This window comes from Arachis hypogaea, chromosome 15 (assembly GCF_003086295.3).
Source record: "Arachis hypogaea cultivar Tifrunner chromosome 15, arahy.Tifrunner.gnm2.J5K5, whole genome shotgun sequence".
In the NCBI taxonomy this organism is placed as follows: Eukaryota; Viridiplantae; Streptophyta; class Magnoliopsida; order Fabales; family Fabaceae; genus Arachis; species Arachis hypogaea.
In genome coordinates this window covers 115,353,994-115,367,969 of record NC_092050.1, presented here as the reverse complement: position 1 = coordinate 115,367,969, position 13,976 = coordinate 115,353,994, and the positions used below count along the sequence as shown (strand labels likewise).

Sequence of the window (13,976 nt, the reverse complement as noted above, 5' to 3'; positions counted from 1 at the left end):
TGGCGCCAAACAGGAACAATTAAGTCCTCGGCAACGGCGCCAAAAACTTGGTGCACGAAATTGTGATGTCCAGGCTCGAACAATCCCTGGCAACGTGAGCAACTTGGTACGCGTAATCGTGATTACACTTTAATTATGTAAAATTCATGGCTCTTTCTTTCCCTGGCAATGGCGCCAAGAACATGGTGCCAATACCATGGTTCACAACTTCGATACAACTAACCAGCAAGTGCACTGGGTCGTCCAAGTAATACCTTACGTGAGTAAGGGTCGAATCCCACGGAGATTGTTGGTATGAAGCAAGCTATGGTCACCTTGCAAATCTCAGTTAGGCAGATATAAATTGATAATGGTGTTTTCGAATTTAATATAATAAAATAGGGATAGAAATACTTATGTAATTCATTGGTGAGAATTTCAGATAAGCGAATGGAGATGCCTTCGTTCCTTTGAACCTCTGCTTTCCTGCTATCTTCATCCAATCAGTCTTACTCCTTTCCATGGTTGGCTTTATGCAAGGGCATCACCGTTGTCAGTGGCTACATCCCCTCCTCTCAGTGAAAAATATGCTCACATGCTCTGTCACAGCACGGCTAATCATCTGTCGGTTCTCGATCATGCTGGAATAGGATTCACCCTCTTTTTGCGTCTGTCACTAACGCCCAGCACTCGCGAGTTTGAAGCTCGTCACAGTCATTCAATCATTGAATCCTAATCGGAATACCACAGACAAGGTTTAGACTTTCCGGATTCTCTTGAATGCCGCCATCATTCTAGCTTACGCCACGAAGATTCTGGTTAGGAGATCTAAGAGATATTCATTCTAGCTTATTTCATGTAGAACAGAAGTGTTTGTCAGGCACGTGTTCATAGGGGAGAATGGTGATGAGCGTCACACATAATCATCACCTTCATCACGTTCTTGGGTGCGAATGGATATCTTAGAAGCGAAATAAGATGAATTAAATAGAAAACAGTAGTACTTTGCATTAATCTTTGAGGAACAGCAGAGCTCCACACCTTAATTTATGGAGTGTAGAAACTCTACCGTTAAAAATACATAAGTGAAAGGTCCAGGCATGGCCGAGAGGCTAGCCCTCTCTGATCTAAGAACCAGGCGTCCAAAGATTGTATACAACTGATCAAAGATTGTCTAAAAGACTAGTAAAAGGTCCTATTTATAATAAAATAGCTACTAGGGTTTACATGAGTAAGTAATTGATGCATAAATCCACTTCCGGGGCCCACTTGGTGTGTGCTTGGGCTGAGCCTGAATGTTACACGTGCAGAGGTCCTTCTTGGAGTTGAACGCCAGCTTTTGTGCCAGTTTGGGCGTTCAACTCTGGTTTTGGCTCCTTTTCTGGCGCTGGACGCCAGATTTGGGTAGAAAGCTGACGTTGAATGCCAATTTACGTCATCTATTCTTGGCCAAAGTATGGACTATTATATATTGCTGGAAAGCCCTGTAAGTCTACTTTCCAACGCAATTGGAAGCGCGCCATTTCGAGTTCTGTAGCTCCATAAAATCCACTTTGAGTGAAGGGAGTTTAGAATCCAACAGCATCAGCAGTCCTTCTTTAACCTCTGAATCTGATTTTTGCTCAAGTCCCTCAATTTCAGCCAGAAAATACCTGAAATCACAGAAAAACACGCAAACTCATAGTAAAGTCCAGAAATGTGAATTTAACATAAAAACTAATGAAAACATCCCTAAAAGTAACCAGATCCTACTAAAAACATACTAAAAACAATGCCAAAAAGCGTATAAATTATCCGCTCATCAGTTACCTGTTGCTGCTGCTGAATGCTCTGTTATTTTGCTCTATGTGTATTTGACTCAAGGGAACTATTTTCATGTGTCTTGGATGACTGTACCAAACTTAACTCGATGCTGTTTTGTTTTATGCTTGAATTATTATGAATTGCATTGCTTTGCAGGGTCCCTCCTTGATGACAAAAGGGGGAGAAGAGAAAAAGGGCTGAATTGAAACTGTTATATTTCATTAAACTTGTTTTGCTTTGTATAATGTGTTGCCCTATTTTGCTTTGTTTTATGCTCTGATCTGGCTCTGTTTTGAACACTCTGTGTTAGTGGATTAATTTCGAGTTAAGCTTTGATTGTCATTTGCTCAAATGCATGTGTGCTTACTAGACCATTGTGTTTTGGTGAAAAACAAATATTTTGCCTTTTGTATGTTGTTCTCATTTATTTTGCAGTGCCCCTTGATGCCAAAAGGGGGAGAAAGTGTTGAAAATTGAAATTAACAAAACAGGGATGAAATTCTTGTTTGGATTCATGACCTCCCTTGTTTTAAGTTTCAATATTTTGTTATGTGTTTGATGTTAATAATGCATCTGATTGATGCTTGCTGTTTTGAGTTGATGCTTGAAGCTTTGAAGTTTGTAATTTAATATTTATCTTGGTAAAATATTTATTGTGTGATATTTGACTTACCTTGATAAAATTATTGTTGTTTAGGTTGCTGTTTTGAATTGTCTTTGGCAGTTCCTTTAAATTGTGATATAAACATGAAGTTTGAAAATTGCTATGGTTTGAAAGGATCAAGCTTGATTAAAAATATTTTCCTTATCATAATTACTTTGCTCTTATTTGAATGGAAAATATTTTAAACAGCAATTTATTTTCAAAAGACTTTTTGGTTGATTATAGTTTGAGCAGAAAATCAATTTATGATAACGAATAAGTTTTGATTATCATCCAACTCTGCTTATAAATCAAGCATTTAGCATCATGTAATGAATATGCTAAATAATATTGTTACTTGAAGCTTGATTAAAATGTTACAGGTTAGTGCTTCCCTTGGTAAAAATGGCATATATTAAGGGTGAGTCATGTGACAATTTGAAAGGGGGAGAAATTCAAATCTTCAAAGAGAGTACTTTATACTCAAATCTTTAAATTTCTTTCCATTTCAATTTTAATAATGTTTGTCATCAAGGGGGAGATTGATGAGTTTGGAAAACTCTAAATTAATATTTGTGATGATTAAATATTATTAAAATAATTAATTACAAAATTATTAATTTGATTTTCATCTAACATATGTTAATTAATAATTTTATGTTGCAGGTTTTATAATTGGGCCGAAAATAAAATATAATTGCTACAAGCCCAAGTGTGATTTTATTTCTAATTCAGCTTTGATTCAAAAAATGTTCAAAGAAGTATGGTTGAATTGTTGTGATATTATTTGGGCCAAATTGAAGCTATTATTGCTACAAGCCCAAATTAATATTGATGCTACAAGACCCAATGCATGATCCGAATCCACTAAGCATAGAAAGTAAAGTTCCATTGCTTCCAACGGAACTTCTTTACTCATCATGAAGTGGAATTCAAAATTTTATTGAGTAAAGCTAATAAATGCATGGGAAATATGAGAGAGAAAGTTTCATTGATTTGATTGATGGCCTTTAATGAAAGGCACGCTACCAAGAAACAAAAAGGAAGTGGACATTTAATTTATTTTGTCTAAATCCTTTAGTTAATGTTCATACCTTCCTTTCTTCTCTCTTTTGCTTCTAACCTTTGGTCATAACACAGAGAAACCATGGAAGCTAAGCATAGCCACCGAAGAGAAAAAGAAGCACGCTACAAGACCATCAAAATGATGGCACGAAAAAGAAAAAGAAAAGTATGCTGTGGCTAAGATCTTCAACCATGAATGGTAAGATATGGTGATGAGATCTTGGCTTCTTCATACCAAAAATGGTAGAAGAAGATCTCGGCCAGCAAGGAAGAGATTCTTGGAGGCATGGCTTGTCTTTGATTCTGCTCAACCACCACAGGAAGTAGCTAGAGTGGCGAAGTGATGAAAGAGGCAGAGATTGGAGCAGATGAAGCCATCATCATCATGAAGCATCAAGGGCCAAAAATCCATCTTGGAGAGCAAGCTAAGGATGGAGAGCTCGGATTGATGAAGAGTGATGACCAAGGAAGAACTAGAGGTATTTGCATGTTCGGTTTTGCATGAGTTACCTTCTCTCTCTCTCTGTGGCCGAACCGGTTATGTGTGAAGGAAAAGAAGTTGAGCTTGGGTTTTTTGTTCAACTGTGGAGGCTTCCCTCTTCTATAAAAAGGGAGAACAGCCACGGTTTGATTCAAGGAGAAAGTTTGAGAGTGCAAGGTATAGAATTCTCAGAGCTACCTGAGCTAACAGTTTTCTCTTCTCCTTCAATGTATTCTGTTTTGTAATTTTTCTGTTTAATTTTGTCATGTCTTGAATCTCATGGAAAAAGGCAAACAGTGAGGTTTGTATGAAAAAGCCATAGAGCGAAAAAAGGCAGAGAGTGCAAAATTAAAAGAAAAAGCCATAGATGTCTTAAAGTTCCTTTGTTCATCTATGTTGTGTTTCATGATTCTGTGGGAATCCCCTTGTAAGTTGGGTTAGCACTTTACAGATTGTAATCAAGATGATTATAGTGGAATTCCATCATGTTTGTGATGGAGTCTGGATGTTGATGCACGGAAAACTTGTCTCTTAACAAATTTCCTTCGGCAAGTGTACCGAATTTGTCGTCAAGTAAAAACTCTCAATATAGTGAGGTCGAATCCCACAAGGATTGATTGATCAAGCAAATTTAATTAGAGAAATGTTCTAGTTGAGCGAATCCAGGATTTGAGTTTAGAATTGCAGAAAATAAAATGACGGGAAGGTAAATGACAGAAAAAGTAAATGCTAGAATTAAAGAACTGAAAGTAAATTACTGAAGTAAATTGCAGAATTGTAAATGGGAATGGGGGAATTGCTCATAAGAGTAAATAACAGAAATTAAAGAGAATGGGTAAGATCAGAAATGGGGAGTTCATTGGGCTTAGGAGATGTTGCATTCTCCGGATCAATTTCATTCTCATCTCTTCCTCAATCAATGCACTCATTGATCTCCTTGGCAATCTTAAGTGATTGAATTACAATTTCTTGTAATTCAATCTCTCAAATCTTGATCAATAGCCAATTCCTTGGTCAATTGCTCATGAGAAGAGATGAAGTATGGTCACTGATTATACCACATGCATTTCCCAAATCAAGTGTTGAGAGGATTATAGTCATATATCCATCCAAACCCAATTTGGTCCAGCATGAGAAAGCATTTCTAGCTTGATCTCTTCATTCCTCTTTCAAGGTTCAGAAGAGATCCAAGTATGAATAGCTTCTTTTCCAAAATAACTACCCAATTGGATGAAGATCGAAAGCTTTCAAGTAAAATCAAGAGAAAAGATAGAAGAAGAATAATGAAAACTAGTATTGATCCATCAAATTACAACAGAGCTCCCTAACCCAATGAAAGGGGTTTAGTTGTTCATAGCTCTGGAAAATGAAAGCACAGATGGAGAATACATGATGAAAACTAGAAGTGCAGAGAAAGTAAATACAGAGAGTAATTCTATGCCCAGAGGCTCCCTATATTTTCCAACTCCCAGAATAATTCAAAGTTACTCCTATATATACTACTCTTCTACTCTTCTAGTTGGTTCTTCAAGTCTTGGGTCTGGGCCTTTGGATCTTGAGTTTGAAGCAGTTATCTTCTTCATTGGGCTTGGCTTTACTTGCAGAGAGAAATTGTGAAGTGGGCAGAGACTTTAGCTCAGGATGTTAGTGGTGTTAACGTTCAGTGAAAATATGGGTTCGAGAACGTTAGTGACATTCAACTTTTTCACTAACGTTCCTTACCCAAGTAAAAGCCATGTTAACCTCAACGTTAGTGGCACAAACGTTGCCACTAACGTTGCCTCTTTGTCCTTCGCGCACGTTATTGGGACTCAACTTTCCCAATAACGTTGAGAAGCCTCCCCCTTCCCAACGTTAGAGTCCACGTTAACTTAGTTAACGTGGCTCTTTTAACGTAGGCTTGCCAACCTTCGAGAACGTTAGTGACACTTAACATTGTCACTAATGTTTCAATGTGCCCCTTAGCTCCCACGTTAGAGTCCACGTTAACTAGGTTAACGTGGCTTCTAACGTGGCCTATGCTAGCCATCTCCAACGTTAGTGACAAAGTTGAGTGTCACTAACGTTGGTTCAACATTCCCTTATCCACGTTAGCTTCCACGTTAACTAAGTTAACGTGGCTCATGGTGGCATGTGTGGGCTCCTTCCAACGTTAGTGACAATGTTGGGTGTCACTAACGTTGGTGTCACCTCCCTTCCTCACGTTAGCTTCCACGTTAACTAGGTTAACGTGGGAGTTAACGTGGCCTAGTGTGACTTGGCCAACGTTAGTGATAATGTTGAATGTCACTAACGTTGGCTTCCCCCCTTTCTTCTTAACGTTAGAGGCCACGTTAACTAAGTTAACGTGGTGACTAACGTGGCCACTTATGAGCTTGGTCCAACGTTAGTGATAATGTTAAGTGTCACTAATGTTGGCTCTATTTCCTTTCTTCCACGTTAGAGTTCACGTTAACTTAGTTAACGTGACTCTTAATGTGGGCAATGATGGCTTCGAGAGCGTTATTGGCAATCACTTTTCTCATTAACTTTGCAAGTTACTCCCATTCCACGTTAGTGTTAACGTTAGTGTAACTAACGTAGCCACTAATGTGGTTCTTCTTTGCTTCCCTTGTCCTGAAACTAAGCAATAAAGTGCATCAAAGTTCTAGTCCAAGTCATGGGAAATGCAACATCCAATTTGTCCTTAAATTCATGCAAAATCCTCATGAAATCATGTAAATTGCACAATGCATGCTTGAATCAAGATGTAAGTGAATATCTACCCAAAACCAGCTTATTTCCTACGGAAATGCATGAAACTATCCTAAAAACAGTAAAGAAAAGGTGAGTGAAACTGGCCAAAATGTCCTGGCATCAAATGTAGGTTGCACTGCACTTAGCAGCTGAACCAGGATATATCTGGGTGTAATTTTCTCTCCTCTCTACTCCATTTATGTTTCTACTGCACAGGAGCAAAAACTAAAAATATCTCGTGTCAGGTGACGAGACAAAAAGAAAAGTCTCGTGGCTAGGGACGAGACAAAATAAAAAGTCTCGTGACTAGTGACGAGATAAAAAGACAAAAAGTTACCTAAGTTGGTTTCAAAGATCAGCAAGTATTATCAAGCAAAAAGGAGGCTAAGATTCAACCCCCCTTCTCTTAGCCACTGATAACCATCAATTTATAATTGATTGGAAACACAAATTTTTTAATATTATTTAATTTAAAATCAAATATCATATTTTTTTTAAATTACTGATAAAAAAAATATCCACATACACCCATTAATACATATTCCAACTACTACACTTTATTTGTTATTAATGGAATTAAAACTCAGTGCCCACTTACTACCGGTGACCAATAACCCTGGTAAAAATCTTTTCCCCTTCTACTCTAAAAGTGGAGTGTCATCTTGTTTTTCTTTTTTTATTTATGAAATTAGGTATCCTTTGCTTTTTGCCTTTTTTTTTGTATGCCCGCCGCTGCAGCAGCTGGTCAACTGGCGCCTTCGCATCAGTTCCAAAGCAAGCCGGTGATGATGGAATCAGAACATGAAACTCCAAAGTAGAAGAAAGATTTTTCGGAGGCACACACAGTCACACACATTTAGCCGAGCAGAAGAAGGCTTCGAATGATAGAAGACACCGAGGGAGGGCGCCGACCCTGAGATGATCTTCGCTCCATCATATGCCTCCGTATTGAGCACTTACAAAGTCATAAAGCAAATTTTGTAAGAACCAATTGTAAGTATCAATCTTTGCTAAACATAATTTATTAACTTTGGTTTTAGTATATAAACGAACATAAGAAGTGATTGAGCAGATTTATTGGATTAGGTGAGGTAATGCAATCTCAATTTTGTGATTAAGTCCTCATTTTTTCCCAACCTCTGCTACATCTCCCTTCACCACCAATTCTGTCTCAAGTTCTGCTCTATTCAATTGGATCTACAATTTGAGTTTTAACTCTCAACATTATGATTCATTCCTAATTTGGTTTTTGTTTACTAAATAGACGTTACAATAAGAAAATTTGTCTTTTTAATGTAGAGTTAATAGTGTCATTTGTGATGGGAAGTTGACTCGATGCTTGATGAATGGATCAAATCAAGAGGTGTTTTCAATTAGTAGCTTAAACAAATAAAGAAAATGGTGGAAAGAAGGTGTGTTACTTTCTGTGTTCAATAGATTATTTTTCTTATTTAACTTGAAAACTAAAATTATTAGATCTATGTTAATGTACGGGGAAAACCTTTGCATAAACTAAATTGCATATTCTCATGGAATATTTTTACTATAATAGTCTAATCATTAACTTGGATTGTTGTTTTTTTCATTTTCATAATAGATAATATTTTTTTATAGGTAATATAATCAGTGTTAGGTATGGAATTATATGCTTTTGCTAGTTGTAATTTTGCAGTTTCAAGTGAACAACCTGTAAAATGATTATAAGTGCTATGCGGTTTGGTTTGGGTTTCACCATTTATTTTGTGAGAATCTCGGTTGTGTGTTGTTTTTTGTCCATAATTGAGTTTCTAAAAAAGAAAACACGTATCAGTTTCCTTATCATCAATTCGGCTATTTCTATTACGCTAAACTAAATCGCACATGAAAAGGGGCTTTAGCAAATATTTTGAATGGTAAATTCGTTTAAATTCTCTCGAAATATTGTTGAAAATAGCTTACAGAATAGGTTGTATCTAAATCTCATCAACTAAGTATAAATAAACTTACAAAAAAATCTTGTAGGTAGCTTGACCATCTCCATTCCAAATCCACTATTCTAATTACATGTTGGTCCTCTCCATCCCTCGGTCGCACTCATTGAAGCTTGAGCATTATTTGTCTCAGCTATAAGAGATAAGAAATAAATATCAGTCAAAATGTCCATTAATGATTTAAGTGAAGTTATATTGTTTTGATTTTGAATGGTTAATATTGTATTCAGAAATAATAACTTTCATGAGTCAGTCCGCTAACCAACCTTTTTTTTAATATATTTAAAAAAATGCTTAGACTGAACAGAGGAAACAGGAAATAAAACTCAAATTCAGAAAATATAATTGAATTTTTTAATGATTTACCTATGTTGGTGTTTTGGGCTTTCTTTGTGCCAAGTTCCTAAACATTTCTTTGTAAACTATATTATCAAAGTTATAAGCTTCTCTTTATACTATCTTGTTCATATTTATTATTAAAAGTATTTTAGTAAATTATCACTTATTATAAGTAAATTATCACTCATTACAAGACAAAACTGACAGTAAATATATAAATTTGTAAATTTTTGTATCTCAATTTAAATTAATAAATAATATTTTTTTATTTAAATAAAGAAGACAAATCGCCAAGACACCCTCAAAAATGTTATAACAATTACATTTATAAATTCAAATACAAAGTCATTCTTTCCAACTAATGTTATTGACACGTATTATATCAAGTTATTTTAAAATTTGTGGAATCTCTTTTAATATGCTTTGTAATCTCAAGTGTTTAGAATTGTCCATTTGATCCTATAATGTATTACTGATGAGCGGATAATTTATACGCTTTTTGGCATTGTTTTTAGTATGTTTTTAGTAGAATCTGGTTACTTTTAGGGATGTTTTCATTAGTTTTTATGTTAAATTCACATTTCTGGACTTTACTATGAGTTTGTGTGTTTTTCTGTGATTTCAGATATTTTCTGGCTGAAATTGAGGGTCTTGAGCAAAAATCAGATTCAGAGGTAGAAGAAGGACTGCTGATGCTGTTGGATTCTGACCTCCCTGCACTCAAAGTAGATTTTCTGGAGCTACAGAACTCAAAATGGCACGCTTCCAATTGCGTTGGAAAGTAGACATCCAGGGCTTTCCAGCAATATATAATATTCTATACTTTGAACGAGTTTAGACGATGTAAAAGGGCGTTGAACGCCAGTTCTACGCTGCTGTCTGGAGTTAAACGCCAGAAACAAGTCACAAACCAGAGTTGAACGCCAGAAATACGTTACAACCTGGCGTTCAACTCCAGAAAGAGCCTCTGCACGTGTAACATTCAAGCTCAGCCCAAGCACACACCAAGTGGGCCCCGGAAGTTGATTTATGCATCAATTACTTACTTCTGTAAACCCTAGTAGCTAGTTTATTATAAATAGGACTTTTTACTATTGTATTAGACATCTTTGGAACATCTTTTGATCATTTTTAGATCTCTAGACCTCCATGGGAGGATGGCCACTCGGCCATGTTTACCCTCTATTATCACTTATGTATTTTCATACAGTAGAGTTTCTGCACTCCATAGATTAAGGTGTGGAGCTCTGCTGTTCCTCAAAGATTAATGCAAAGTACTACTATTTTTCTATTCAATTCAACTTATTCCGCTTCTAAGATATTCATTCGCACTTCAACCTGAATGTGATGAACGTGACAATCATCATAATTCCCTATGAACACGTGCCTGACAACCACTTCCGTTCTACCTTAGATTGAATGAGTATCTCTTGGATCTCTTAATCAGAATTTTCGTGGTGTAAGCTAGATTGATGACGGCATTCATGAGAGTCCGGAAAGTCTAAACCTTGTATGTGGTATTCCGAGTAGGACTCTGGGATTGAATGACTGTGACGAACTTCAAACTCGCGAGTGCTGGGCGTAGTGACAGACGCAAAAGGAGGGTGAATCCTATTCCAGTATGATCGAGAACCTCAGATGATTAGCCGTGCTGTGACAGAGCATTTGGACCATTTTCACAAGAGGATGGGATGCAGCCATTGACAATGGTGATGCCTCCAGACAATTAGCCATGCAGTGACAGCGCGTCGGACCATTTTCCAGAGAGGATCAAAAGTAGCCATTGCCAATGGTGATGTCCTTACAGAAAGCCAGCCATGGAAAGGAGTAAGACTAATTGGATGAAGACAGCGGGAAAGCAAAGGTTCAGAGGAACGAAAGCATCTCCATACACTTATCTGAAATTCTCACCAATGATATACATAAGTGTTTCTATCCTTATTTTCTATCTATTGATTATTTATGTTCGAAAACTCCATAACCTTTTGATATCCGCATGACTGAGATTTACAAGGTGACCATAGCTTGCTTCATACCAACAATCTCCGTGGGATCGACCCTTACTCACGTAAGGTTTATTACTTGGACGACCCAATGCACTTGTTGGTTAGTTGTATCGAAGTTGTGAATGAAAAACAATTTATTAAAGACGTGCGTACAGAGTTTTTGACGCCGTTGCTTGAGATCACAATTTCGTGCACCAAGTTTTTGGCGCCGTTGCCGGGGATTGTTCGAGTTTGAACAACTGACGGTTCATCTTGTTGCTCAGATTAGGTAATTTTCTTTTTGTTTTATTTTCAAAAAATTTTCAAAAACCTTTCAAAAATTTCTCATCTGTTTTTCAAAAAAAAGATAAAAAAATGTTTTCAAAAAAAATATATTTTTCTTCAGAATTTTTAAGAATGAATTCTAGTGTTTCATGAAGCATGTTGAAGCCTGGCTGGCTGTAAAGCCATGTCTAATTCTTTTGGATAGGGTATGTCAGGCGTGTCATGTCTGAGTTACATACTAAAGCTTGGCTGGCTATTAAGCCATGCCTAACCCTTTGATTGGAGCTTTAGACTAAAGAGCATAAGATTCCTGGAATTCATATTAAAAATTTTGGAATCCTTATTTTTCTTTTTCAAAATGATTTTTGAAAAAATTAAAAGAAAATACAAAAAAAATAATAAAATCATAAAAAATCAAAAATATTTCATGTTTCTTGTTTGAGTCTTGAGTCAAGTTGAAAGTTTGGTGTCAATTGCATACTCATCTTGCATTTTTCGAAAATTGCATTCATGCATTCATAGTATTCTTCATGATCTTCAAGTTGTTCTTGATAAGTATTCTTGTTTGATCTTGATGTTTTCTTGTTTTGTGTCTTTTCTTGTTTTTCGTATGCATTCTTGCATTCATAGTGTCTATACATGAAAAATTTTTAAGTTTGGTGTCTTGCATGTTTTCTTTGCATTAAAAATTTTTCAAAAATAAGTTCTTGATGTTCATCTTGACATTCAATGTGTTCTTGGTGTTCATCTTGACATTCATAGCATTCTTGCATGCATTCATTGTTTTGATCTAAAAATTTCCATGCATTGAGCATTTTCATTGTTTTTCTCTCTCATCATTAAAAAAATTCAAAAATAAAAAAATATCTTTCCCTCTTTTCTCTCATAAAATTTCGAAAATTAGATTTGACTTTTTCAAAAATTTTTAAAATCTAGTTGTTTTTATGAGTCAAATCAAATTTTCAATTTAAAAATCTTATCTTTTTCAAAATCTTTTTCAAAAATCAAATCTTTTTCATTTTTCTTAGTTATTTTCGAAAATTTTTAAAAATATTTTTCAAAAATCTTTTTCTTATCTTTATCTCCTAATTTTCGAAAATAACATCATCAGTTAATGTTTTGATTCAAAAATTTCAAGTTTATTACTTGCTTGTTAAGAAAGATTCAAACTTTGAGTTCTAGAATCATATCTTGTGAATTCTTGTGAATCAAGTCATTAATTGTGATTTTAAAAATCAAATCTTTTTCAAAACTAATTTCAATCATATCTTTTCAAAAATATATTCTTATCTTATCTTTTTCAAAAATTGATTTTAAAATATCCTTTCTAACTTCTTATCCTCTTATCTGTTCAAAATTGATTTTCAAATTGGTTTCAACTAACTAACTAACTTTTTGTTTGTTGCTTATCTTTTTCAAAACTACCTAACTAACTCCCTCTCTCTCCAATTTTCGAAAATATCTTCCCTCTTTTTCAAAATTTCTTTTTAATTAACTAATTATTTTAACTTTTGATTTTAAAATTTCAAAAATTACTAACATTTTTCAAAAACTATTTTCAAAAACCACTAACTCTTTTTCAAAAATTATTTTCGAAAATTCACTTCCCCCTCTCATCTTCTTCTATTTGTTTATTTATTTACTAACATCTCTTCCTCACTCACCAAAAATCCGAACCCCCTCTCTCTCTCTCTGAGCTCAGATTTTCTCTTTCTATTCACACAGGGACCTCTATACTGTGGTAAAAAGGATCCCTATTATTATTATTATTTGTCTGTCCCTCTTTTTCATATGAGCATGAGTAAAGACAAGAATATTCTTATTGAAGCAGATCCAGAACCTGAAAGGACTCTGAAAAGGAAACTAAGAGAAGCTAAAATACAACAGTCCAGAGACAACATTTCAGAAATTTTCGAACAAGAAGAGGAGATGGCAGCCGAAAATAATAATAATACAAGGAGGATGCTTGGTGACTTTACTGCACCTAATTCCAATTTACATGGAAGAAGCATCTCCATTCCTGCCATTGGAGCAAACAATTTTGAGCTGAAACCTCAATTAGTTTCTCTGATGCAGCAGAACTGCAAGTTTCATGGACTTCCATCTGAAGATCCTTTTCAGTTCTTAACTGAATTCTTGCAGATATGTGATACTGTTAAGACTAATGGAGTAGATCCTGAAGTCTACAAGCTCATGCTTTTCCCTTTTGCTGTGAGAGACAGAGCTAGAATATGGTTGGACTCTCAACCTAAGGATAGCTTGAACTCTTGGGATAAGCTGGTCAAGGCTTTCTTAGCCAAGTTCTTTCCTCCTCAAAAGCTGAGTAAGCTTAGAGTGGATGTTCAGACCTTCAGACAGAAAGAAGGTGAATCCCTCTATGAAGCTTGGGAGAGATACAAAGGACTGACCAAAAAGTGTCCTTCTGACATGCTTTCAGAATGGACCATCCTGGATATATTCTATGATGGTCTGTCTGAATTAGCTAAGATGTCATTGGATACTTCTGCAGGTGGATCCATTCACCTAAAGAAAACGCCTGCAGAAGCTCAAGAACTCATTGACATGGTTGCTAATAACCAGTTCATGTACACTTCTGAGAGGAATCTTGTGAGTAATGGGACGCCTATGAAGAAGGGAGTTCTTAAAATTGATACTCTGAATGCTATATTGGCTCAGAATAAAATATTGAC

General features: G+C 35.7%; 1 non-coding gene across 1 annotated transcript; it reads right to left on the bottom strand.

The window, feature by feature from the left end:
• Window positions 1–13,611: 13,611 nt before the first annotated feature.
• Window positions 13,612–13,719, bottom strand: LOC112753801 (small nucleolar RNA R71). Its single transcript, XR_003178166.1, has one exon. It is a non-coding gene; the product is annotated as a small nucleolar RNA R71 (small nucleolar RNA).
• Between the last annotated feature and the right edge of the window lie 257 nt (window positions 13,720–13,976).